A 12,236-nucleotide genomic window follows, 5' to 3' on the forward strand; every position below is an offset into this window, starting at 1 on the left:
GAGAGAAGGAATATGTTAACTCTGATCTGTGCAGAATCAGTGGGGAAGATAGAAAATTCTCTATATTTTTTTAGAATTGTCTCAATTGTTATTTTATAAAAATAAAGATAATTCTGTAAAGAATCAGAGAATTAGCAGTTTATAAGTACAGTTTTAGAGAGATTTTTACATATGGTAACTGAAAAGAGGAGAAATGAAAAGGTCTAAAAATGGTATTTCTTGACAGACTGAATTTAGAACTCATATTGAGGACTTGTGATGAAACTTGCTACCCACCTCTTGACAGAGAGGACTCAAGATACAGAATATTACATACGTTATACATTTTCAGGCAAAAACAATGTGGGAATTTGTTTTTCTTGACTGTGGATATTTTTGTAAGGGCCTTGTTTTTCTGTTTACCCAATGTAGACACAGGGAAGACAGAGAAAAAATTGTTGACATCTTTTTAAAAAGTAAAAGGACACCTTCCCCTGTCATCCTTCGAAGTCAGTGGTCTTCTTCAGCACTGGCCTGTGAGCACTCCGAAGAGGGATCCCAGTGGCCTGGACATCAGAGAATCCCAGTTGGGAAGGCAGCACTGTGCTTTGGTAAACATCCCCATAGAACTTTCTGCAAAAAAGTGTGGCAAGCACCACTGTCACAAAGTGACACAGTACAAGAAAGGTAAGGATATATAGGGGAAAAGACAATACAATCAGAAGCAGAGTGGCTATGGTTGTCACACAAAACCAATTTTCCAGAAAAAGGCAAAGACCACAAAAAAGATTACACTGAGGCTTGAATGTGTGGAACCCAACTGCAGGTCTAAGAGGATGCTTGCCATTAAGAGGTATAAGCATTTTGAACTGGGAGGAGATGAGAAGAGAAAGGGTGAAGTGATCCAGTTCTGAGTTTCATTCTTTTCGTCTCAATAGGAAAAAATCATTCGATTCTATTCCCTGGTTTTGTGTTTTCTGTCTTGGAAAGGAAGAGGCTTGAATAAAACCAAGTCTCATACTGTGTGAAGCTTTTCCCACATAGGAAAAGTTCTTGAGGATATGGCTGAGTGTTGTAACTTTAATCATCTACTTAATGAGATTTATGTGTCATGGAGAGAAAGCCCAGCTGGATATTTCTGGGGGGACTGGGGGTCTTGGTTATTAGGACTATAGCTAAAATAGCTACTGACAGCCTAGATTGCCAGGCAAATTGGGAGGGGGAAAATTAGGGATACAAAGTAATAAAAACAGGGATAGCTAGCCCCTATTTTATAGGCTTTCAGCAAATCAAAAGTAATTACTTCATCACCTTCAGGGGTTGCCCTGTTTTCAAAAATATTAATGAAGTGTTTCCCACATCTATTTGGGTTGTTAGGGTTCTTTGTAGAGAACTAATTAATAGTGATTGAATTGCCTGGTCATTAAATGGATGGACTATTAATCAAAAATTCATTTGTATCCTGTTTTTAGGGTATTAATGAAGTGACTTCCCATATCTATTTGGGTTGAGTTATTCCTCTACAGAGAACTAATTAATAGTGATCAAAATACCTGATCATTAAAGGGTTGGCTTATTAATTGAAAACTGATATTAATTGTGTTTAGAGGTAGGAGGGAATGACAGCTGATCAAGACTTGGAACAGTAAAGAATGGAGGTCATTGTTCCTTTATTTTGTATCTTTTTTTTGTATTTACATAAACCCATATTAGGCTTTAAGCCCTCTGGAGGGCAGAATGTTTGTCTGTGTCAGATTTCTGTACCTTGGCACAATGCCCAAAACTGTTCCTTTCATTCTAAAGGTGCTTAATAAATGTTGTTTTCCTAAAAAAAAAAAAAAAAAAAAAAAAAAAGTAAAAGGCCAGAAAGAAGCACAGACAAGCTGTACTGCTCTGAAAGCAAAATTTCAACTGAATGTATTATGTACTTTAAAAGAAAAACAAGCTAATCGTAATAGAGACCTGGAGTTTCATGTACAGTCTTCCTTTTTTCTGTTCTACTAAGAATGTGGAAATGCCCATTTCGTTTGGGAAGGGGAGAAGGGACCAAGCGTTTATTAAATGGTTATAAATATTATCTCATTTGATCCTCACAACAACTCCGTGAGGTAGGTGTTTATTATCATCCCCATTCTACAGATGAGGAAATTGAGGCTGACAAAGGTTAAGCGATGTGCCCAAGATCACAGAGCTAGTAAATGTCTAAAGCTAGATTTGAACTTTCTGACTTTCTGATTCCAGGCCTAGTGTTACAATGCATTACACCACCTAGCTTTGATTTGGTTTTTAAATTCAGAACAAAAACCTATTTTTAAAAAAATAAAGTCATCTTTTGTTATATAGTAAGGATTTCAAATGATTGGATATGATCTTTCTCATAGACAAAATATGTATTTGTTTTATTATTGATTTCATGCTAATAAACTGTATATTCAGTAATTAAGATTTAATCACATAGGACATTAAGGGAATTAATATATATAGAAAGAAAAGAGTAACTAATATTGAAAAGGATGTTTCTCCAATTTATTTAATAAAAAATATTTGATGAATTGGAGTAGGAGTTCAGGCCAACTGATTAATGACAAAAAGGTTAAAATTTTAGTAATTAACATAAAATATACAAATAAGGAGGAAGAGAAGGGACATAGAAAAGCAAGACCACTCTGAAAGCAAAATTATAGAATTTATTATATTCTTTAAAAGAAAAGCAATCTGAACAGAATAAAGACCTCCAGCTTCATGGACAATCAAGACTTTTTCTGTTTAATTTGATTATGGAAAGACCCATTTCATTTGGTGTTTAAATTCATAATAAACACATTTTTAAAATTAGTTATCTGTTATTAAAGTGAGAATTTCAGGTGACCAACTATGACCTTTCTCACAGCTAAAATAGCATAAGTAATTGTGTTTTGTTTTATTATTGATTTCATCTTAATAAGATATATTCGGTAATTTCGACATTTAATCAGAGGAAATTAAAGGATTTACTGTGCAGAAAGTTGAGTAACTAGTATTGGGAAAGGAGGTTTCTCTAGTTTATTCAATAAATAACATTTAATGAATTAGAGTAGAGGTTCAAACCAACTGAGTAATGAGATATCAGTCATGAAATTGTTATAAAGTTGAAGTAATATGAAAATATACAAACATACTCCCAGATTACTGTAGAGCTTGGGATAATAAGATTAAATATGAGAACAAGGCAAGTGATCATGGCTGTCCCTCATGCCTGTAATGTTCTATCTCTTCAACTCCACCTACTGAATTTCCTGACTCACTTTCAGTCTGGACTAAAACTCCATCTTTTGCAGGAGGTCTTTCTCAGCCCTTCTAAATTCTAGTGCCTTCCCTCCAATTAATTATTTCTTATTTATCCTGTATGTAGCGTTCTCTCTCTCTCTCTCTCTCTCTCTCTCTCTCTCTCTCTCTCTCTCTCTCTCTCTCTCCCCCCCCTCCCTCTCTCTCCCCCTCTCTCCCTATCGCTCTCCTCTCTCCCTCTCGCTCTCCTCTCTCCCTCTCTCCCTCTTCTCTGTCTCTCTCTCTCTCTGTCTCTCTCTCTCTTTCTCTCTCTCTCTCCATACGTATGCATGCATGCATGTATGTATATGCATATATATGTATATATTTGCATGTTTTCTCCTTGAAGGCAGGGATTGTCTTTTGCCTCTTCTTGTATTCCTGGTGCCTTAGCACAGTGCCTAACACATAGTTGGCTCTTGATAAATGTTTATTGATTGGTTGGGTAAGGTTGGCAGACTGCACATATATGTTTAATTCTAGAAAGATAGGTTGGGGGCAAATTATAAATGTTAGAGTTTATATTTGATCCTAGAGTTAATAGGGAGCCACTGGAGTTCACTGAAAGTGGGGTGACATGATCAAACCTGAACTTTAGGACAATCACTTTGATTGATTGATCTGATTGATTGGTCACTTTGCAAGGAAAGTTTTTGGGGGAGACATTGAAGCATCTGGTAGAACAGTGACTGGAGTACTGGGCCTGGAGTCAGGAAGACCTGAATTCAGTCTAGTCTCAGACAGTCACTGTCTGTTTGACTCTGGGCAAGTCACTTAACCCTGTTTGCCTCAGTTTCCTCAACTGTAACATGAGGGTGAAGATAGCACTTACCTTCAGGGTTATTGTGAGGATCAAATGAAATATATGTTTAAAAGTGTGTAGTATAGTGCCTGGCACATAGTTGTGCTATATAAATGCCTGTTCTCTTCCCAGTTGGGAGGTGGTGCAATGATCTAGGTGAGAGGTGATGAGGATATGAACTAGGGAGTATGAACCGTGTCAGTGAAAAAGAGGGACAAGGGTGAGATGTCATGGCAAGATTTGCTGACTGATGGTATATGGGGGTGAAAGGGAAGAGAATTAGAGGGTCAAGGATAACACCAAGGTTTCAAAGCAATGTGACTGGAAGGATGGTCATACCTTTGACTGAAGTAGGGAAGTTTAGAAGAGTAATGGGTTTTTGTGGGGGGAAGGGAAGAAGTTTAGTAGCTGTTTGGTAATGGTATCTATAAAACTGTATTTCTGGTCCAAAGCAGATTATGTGGAAGAATTTTTACCCCTTCTTTCCAAATTCACAGTCAGAATTTCCATGGAAGATCTAAGAGTGATAGGGGATCGTAGGTCATCGGGATTATTAAGTCCTGTTTTTGTATTTGGGGCATTTTTTCTTGAAAGGGTCAAGGGAGTCTTTCTTTTAGTGCATTTTATCTCTGCTGATTATGCTGTCCTTTATCTTATCAGAACCTTTCTTCTTCTAGACTCAAGGGCAGCTATCTGAGATTTCTCTTCTCCAAGCTAACCACACCCAGTTCCTTTAGCCAGTCCTAGACTCAGGGCCATCATGGACTCAAGACTTTTCACCATCCTGGTTGCCCCTTCTGATATGTAGAAAGTAGAATTGAAACGCAGTACCCTAGTGTTGCAACAATTTGGCTAGCAGCTGCTGTGGGGGTGAAAAACCAACATAAGCCCAACAACAAGAACGCTGCAAGCCCAGGTTCTTTTGATCTGCTTTACTAAGGAAAGCAATGTTAAGGGGTTAACAATCTTACTTTAATCCAACACACAAACATCATTGACTCAGCTCAGGGGAAAAAGCCAGCACCCTGAGCTTCAGAGCAAATACAAACAGAGTAAATAAACACAAATCAACGGATAGATTTCTATCTGACAAAATCACAGTATACAGTTACCACAGAAGCATCAACATCTGGGTTTTCTTCAAAGCTGGGGAACTCATAACAACGGCTTGCCTAAAGTCACACACCACTCTGCTGTGGTTCAGAGCTCTGAAAAAAGAAAGCCAGCCTCTGGTTTTATATATCTTGTACAGGGTCAAAGGTGAGTCACACATGCGACTCACCTACATGACCTAAAATCGTCACAAAAATGCAACTTAAACCCATGTGGTCTAAAAGCCTCTGATGTCACAAACATGCCACTCAAATCCATGTAAACTAGGCTTTCCCTTGAGGCAAGGAGGTCATCAAAGACTCCTAATTTAATCAAGGAAACAAAGGCCAAACTCTTCAAGGGCACTTGGTTGAATAAGTTCTAAGAGCCCTTCTTGATTCCCAATACACTCCACCCCTTCCAGGTTCCATGGCCTAACAAAAATCTAAATTAAATGGCCATGGATCCTGGAACAAATAGAAGCATTATACATTGTGATCCAATCAAGCAAGAAACTAAAACATATCATTCACAACAAAACAAAACATCTCATTCAGTGTCATTCCCAAATACTTGTTTACAATATAAACATGATCCACCCCTAGGTCCCAGAAAGTTAATCTCTTCAATCAATCAGAGTGTTCATGTAAAGTACTTCTTGAACATGTGTCCTTTTACACACACTGCTGTTGCAGGCTTCCTCCCAGTACCCTCAGGCATGGGCATGCTTTAGTTAGTAAAGTCCTAAAGCAGGCAAACGAACAAATAGAGTTCTCTTCTCCCCAAACTGTCTTTGCAGGCATCCACTTGGCACCCAAAGTCCCAACTCAAAGAAAAAGTCCAAATAAAGTTCTGTCATGAGTCTGTTCTCCCATGCTGTTCCAGTTGCCGCTTCCAAGTCCTGAGGGGTGGCTAGACAGTAAAGCTGATAGGGTAGGGTCCCTGGGGGTCCAAGGCACTCCCCCCACCCCACCATAGACAAATCTACCCCTCCTTCCTGGGTCCCAAGCAGTCCCAGTGGAAGGGACCAAAAAAGCAGACTCAGGGCCTTGCTGCAAAGTTTCCATCTTACCCCATGGCTGAACTCCAAGCTCCTGGCTTCCTGGTGGGTCAACTCTGGCTGGCCATGCCTGGCTTCTGCCGGAATCCTGATGTAGGTGGTTCCCCACCTTTGCGCTCACCTCACCAAAGTGGGCTGGAAGGCAGCTCACTGCTCTCACCTTTCCAAAGTTCTTATGCAGACAGTCTTCTGCTCTGTCTGGGTTAATATGTCGGCAGCCACCATCAGCTTCTTCTCTCTCCTCACCAGCTGCTCCCACCAAACCTGCACGAAGGCCATTCTCTGATTTTTTTCTCAAGTCTATAGGAAGGCAGTTCCCTGCTCCTGTTTCAAAACTTCACATACAATATGATCTCAAAACATTCACCCTTTCAGCACAGTCCTCTGGAGCCAGGCTTATCAGCTCAAGCCCTCACTCTGGCCATCCAACCCTCCCCCATGCATGGGCTTTTCCTCCCACAGCCTTTGCTCCGGCCTGTCTCTTCCAGAGTGTGGGGGGAGAGGGAAGGAGGGATTATCTCCTGGATTATCTCCCACTTCCACCAGCATGTTTTCCTTCAGGCCTTTGTTGCTCCTGGGGCTCCATAGAAACATAGCCACCCCAAGTACAAAGAGCAATCCAAAAACTGGGAAGCATTCAAGCACCCCAGTACCCCAAAATGCCATAGTTTACTTTTAAAATGCAGATCCTGCCATGACTACACCATTTGTTGCAACAATTCGGCTAGCAACTTCTGTGGGGGTGAAAAAGCAACACAAGCCCAACAACGAGAATGCTGCAGCCCAGGTTCTTTTGATCTGCTTTACTAAGGAAAGCAACGTTAAGGGGTTAACAATCTTACTTTAATCCAACATACAAATATCATTCACTCAGTTCAGGGGAAAAAGCCAGCACCCTGAGCTTCAGAGCAAATACAAACAGAGTAAATAAACACAAATCAACAGATAGATTTCTATCTGACAAAATCACAGTATACAGTTACCACAGAAGCATCAACATCTGGGTTTTCTTCAAAGCTGGGGAACTCATAACAACGGCTTGCCTAAAGTCACACACCACTCTGCTGTGGTTCAGAGCTCTGAAAAAAGAAAGCCAACCTCTGGTTTTATATATCTTGTACAGGGTCAAAGGTGAGTCACACATGCGACTCACCTACATGACCTAAAATCGTCACAAAAATGCAACTTAAACCCACGTGGTCTAAAAACCTCTGATGTCACAAACATGCCACTCAAACCCATGTAAACTAGGCTTTCCCTTGAGGCAAGGAGGTCATCAAAGACTCCTAATTTAATCAAGGAAACAAAGGCCAAACTCTTCAAGGGCACTTGGTTGAATAAGTTCTAAGAGCCCATCTTGATTGCCAATACACCTAGATGCAGTATGACCAGGACAGAGGATGAGGACACTAAGATTCAATAAGTCTGAAACTTTGCCCAAAGTGATAGTGGTGCTAAGTGGTAGAGGACCCTCAAATGTCAATCTTTTGACTTTTATTCTGAGTGTCCTTTCTCTTACAGTAATTAATTACCAAATATTTATTGAATAGCTACTGTAAATTCAGCAGTATGCTATGTATTTTAGGAGATGTCCAGAAAAAGGCATCATAACTGCCCTCAAGGTACTTACGATGTATTTGGGAAGATAAAATAACCTGGCAATTACCTGACGCTTAAGGGCAAAACTGTGTCTGACTATAAATATAATAAGTGTTCAGATTGGTTGGAAATTGGTGGGGAAATCTTGAAAGGAGTGAGACTTATATTAGAGGTTAAAAGTGGGTAGAATTAGGTGAGCAGATAGCATTTCATAGAGGGTTGTCTACATGAGCAAAGGCATGGAATCAGGAATAAAGGCAAGAAACATCAAGGAGATCTGCCTGACTAGGATAAAGTTTGTGTGCTGGAGATTTATGTGATCCTCACAACTCAGAACTCTATGACATAGATAGTATGAGTAATATTATCCCTACACAACAGATGGGGAAACTGACATCTGAAGCAAACAAAAAGTCAGGTGTTTGTCCCAGGTGACACAAGATGCATTTTTTCCATTCATACTAGTTGCTTCTTGGTTCACCCTTTACAATCTAGCTTGACTACAGGCACATCTTTGCCCAATGACTAGTAAACGGCTAGTAAGTGACTGAATCAGAATTCTCTAGAGGTAAAGCTAGAAGTGAACCCAGATCTGTGCTTGGCGTCAGTCTTTCCAAGATGCCCAACTACTTCCCTGCTTTCCTTGGCAGATAATAAAACTTGTAAAATCGCATGTCTGTTATATAAAAACTAGATTATAGAAAAGTATAATTAAGAAAATGGACAATAAGCAAATTGTCATATTGTTAGGGCAAGTGAAAGTGCACAGTCAGAGGCATTCTTACATGCAGGTGGCAGCCAAGGGGGTGGGATTCCATGTGAATTTGGGGAAGGTCTTGTTGCCCCTCCCCCAAATGCAGCTCCTCCCTGCTGCCTAAAATTTTACTACTGTCATTCCTGTAGTTTAGACTGATATCCCTAATAAAGGTAAAATATATTTGGGAGCAATATTACTTAAAGTCTTACTTGCCATTTACTTTCTATTGTGATCCTTTCCCTAATGCAGGGGATGGTGCCCCTCACCCTTCTACTGACTTATTGCCCAAGTGAGTTTTCCCTGGTTAAGCACTCCTCCACTTGGGGAGATGATATCCAAAGATATGCAATGACCTTTGTGTGTTTTTTGTCAACTCTGATTGCCCATCCAGAGAAGGCCTTTCTGGTGAATCATTTTATGGTAGATCTATGTGTCTTCTCTGGGGATGTTCCCCTCCTCTTTCACTTCCTACCATCTGTAATCCCAATAAACATCACCTTGATTAGCATAGCAAATGCCAGTAGTTACCACTGTGGATACAGCTAGGTGGCACAGTGGATAGAGCACTGGGCTTGGAACCAGAAAGACTCATTCATCTTCATGAGTTCAAATCGAGCCTCAGACGCTTACTAGCTGTGTAACCCTGGGCAAATTACTTAACCTTGTTTACCTCACTTCCTCATTTGTAAAATGAGCTGGAGAAGGAAATGGCAAACCACTCCAAGTGTCTCTGCCAAGAAAACTGCAAATGGGATCACAAAGAGCAAAAAACCTACTGTGGATAAAGATAAACATTAAAACAAAATAAACTTCACCCTCCTAGTAAGAGAAAAAGGCTTTAAGTTCCCATGAAGGAACTCCAAAAGGGAAAGGAGATTCAGGACTACTCTCTTGGAGTCTATGGTCCAGGGGAGTTTAAGCAACAAAGCTTGGATCTTGACATAACTTGGGCCCCTTCGGCCCAGGAGCATCAGACCCAGAATCCTGGCCCCTTTCTTTGCCTCTTCCTGCTGCCTCCACTCCCTCTACTCGATGGAATCTCTTTAACAACTACCCTTTCAGCCATTGGCCATAACTTCCTACACCTGGCCATCCTTTAGCCTCTTCTTCCTGTTCCTCCCTTCTAGGCTGGGCTCGGCTCTTCCTCAAATCTGCCTGACTTGGCAAACCTGGTGAAAGTTTACTCTGGGCTTGACCTTTCACTCTTCTCCCATTTCACCTGGCTGCTTTTAGCAGTTAATCAGCCCCATTTTCTGCGACAAGATAATTAGTAAGTTGCTGACACTAAGTACAGAGGTTAATTAAGGAAGGAGAGAACCTAGAAGAGCCAGAAGGATAAAAGAGGTGAAAGAGAACCAGGTGAAAGAGCAGCTGAAGGACAGGAGCTTGGGAGATAAATGCCTGATCTCCACCTTGTGTGGGGAACAGCATGGCAGAATACAGTAAGTCCTGGTTTGGCCATCACACGACCTGAGTTCCAATCCTAGCTCTGCTACTAGTCCCTCTCAGGCTTCATTTTCATCATCCGCAAAGGGAGGCAGTTGGACTAATTTATTTCTCAAGGTTCCTCATAGCCCTAAATCTTATGAATGAATGAAAAGGATTTTTTTTTCAATATTAACTGCTTACTACTTTCAAAACACGATAGTGGATAGAGCACTGACCCTGGAGTCAGGAAGACTTGAGCTCAAATCCATCCTCAGATACGTACTAGCTGCATGACCCTGGGCAAGTCACTTAACCTCTATTTGCCTCAGTTTCCTCATCTGTAAAAGGGGGACAATAATAGCACCCACCTCCCCGGGTTGTTGCGAGGATCAAATGAGATCATTATTGTAAAGTATTTAACATAGTACCTGGCTGGCACATAGTAAATGCTACTTAAATGTTAGCTGCCACCATCATCGTCAAGCCCTAAGACAGTCTCTGTTCTTAAGGAGCTCACATTGTTCTTGAGTGAGTCAACACATAGGAGGGTCCTGCCTCGAGGTGGATGGAAAGGCCCAGTAGTCCTTAAGGTGCAGCAGCTGGACAGAGGTAAAGGCCAGCAGTCCAGAGAGCAAAGGATCCCGTCTGACTAGAATGTAGAAGGAAGAGAAAGGTATCTTCTATAGTAAATATGTCTTAGAGACAGAGCATTCCAAAAGTCTAAGGGTAACTCTAAGCTCACTAAAGCTTAAAAGACTTTTGGGACAGCGGGCATATGTAAGGTGCCTCCCCTACTAGAATATCAGCTTCCTCAGGGCAGGGACCCTTTCAGCTTTGTCTTTGCATTCCCAGAACTTAGCATAGCATCGTCTGGTACACAGTATGTGCTTAATAAATGCTTGTTGATTAGTTGACCAATTGAGGGTCGTGTCAATTGATAAAAACGCATGTTGAATTCTTTGGCAATGAAGGTGAAGGGCTTTGTGGGTGAGAATTTTTTTTTTAGCACTGACAGAGCTTGAACCATGTCTCCTCAGAGGTTGCTACTCTGGACTGTAACAAGAAGAGCAGACTGGAATCAGGGCCAGTAGCCTGATGGACACTGCAAGGCCCAAGTCTTTGATAAGCAGGATTCTCTACTGGGGCCTGATGGGAAATGGTGGTGGTTTGGTTCGCCTTCCTCCCTGGGTGCCTTGCTGCTTCTGATCAAATGATCAGATGATCCTCACTAGGTCCCTTGAGAATGCTGTCATTCACTAGTGGTCCCAGAACCCTTGGCTGAATGAATCCCAAGCATTCCTACCTTCCTGTGTTCTCCTTTTGGCATTTAGAGCCCTTCGTCTCCAGCTTTCTTTTCCAGGCCTCTTTCACAATACTCCCTTTGATACCATGTCAGTTTCCATCAATTTTACCTGCTTACTATTCCCCAAACTTGACTTTGCATCCCCTTCCTCTGGGCCCTTTGCTCAAATTCTCCCCCATGCATGGAAAGAGGCACTTCCTACTATTTACCTCCACTGCTTAGGATTTGTGGCTTCCTTCATCAGCTTGTCTGGCTCTTTCTGGAGAACCTTCCTGATGCCCCTAGTTGTTAGAGCTCCTCAAATAACCATGCACATGCTTATTTGTTTACATGTTGTATCCCGTTGGATACAATACAGATTATAAGCTCTCACAAGACAGGAGCTTGTTTTTTTTTTCTTTCTTGGTATCCGTAGTACAATGACTTGTGTATTATAGCTTCTTCATAAATGATAGTTGGATTAAAGTGGACTAATGGAAATTGCAGTTATTTGCAGAGCAAATACCTTTTTATAGGTAACTGAATAACATAACCTTTGAGTGAATTGTATTTCTCCAGGGAGATAATCAGATGATGCTGGGTGAAGATTATTTGGAGCCAAAGGGCATTCAGGGCTGTGGTAGTTGGTAAACTGAATCCAGTTTACTGAATTCAACTGAAACTTAGTTGGTAAACTGAATCCAAAAAGGTACCAGGAGACTGCAGAGCAGAGGTAAGTGTAAGCCTAAACCCACGGGGCCTCAAGTGGGGTTCAGCAGTGCTTACAGGTGCCATTGGCAGGCCAAAGGTATAATAAGCAAAGGAGAGAAAAGGGAAGGAGAAAAAGAGGAAGAGACCCAGAAGAAAAGGAAGTGAGAGAGAAGAGGACAAGGAAAGACAGTCAGATTTCAGATATGCAGCCTTGGCTACTGAA

General features: G+C 41.1%; 1 protein-coding gene across 2 annotated transcripts in view; it reads left to right on the forward strand.

Moving 5' to 3' along the window:
- The first annotated feature begins 647 nt into the window (after window positions 1-647).
- FMO5 (flavin containing dimethylaniline monoxygenase 5) overlaps window positions 648-12,236 on the forward strand; it is a 45,816-nt gene continuing 34,227 nt past the window's right edge. The window contains exon 1 of one of the 2 annotated variants that reach the window (XM_036766780.1): window positions 648-666. The gene's annotated coding sequence lies outside the window, so the exon portion shown is untranslated. Of the gene's footprint in view, window positions 667-11,949; window positions 12,036-12,236 lie in introns of those variants that run through there. The other variant, XM_036766779.1, reaches the window with a different exon arrangement.

This window comes from Trichosurus vulpecula, chromosome 7 (assembly GCF_011100635.1).
Source record: "Trichosurus vulpecula isolate mTriVul1 chromosome 7, mTriVul1.pri, whole genome shotgun sequence".
In the NCBI taxonomy this organism is placed as follows: domain Eukaryota; kingdom Metazoa; phylum Chordata; class Mammalia; order Diprotodontia; family Phalangeridae; genus Trichosurus; species Trichosurus vulpecula.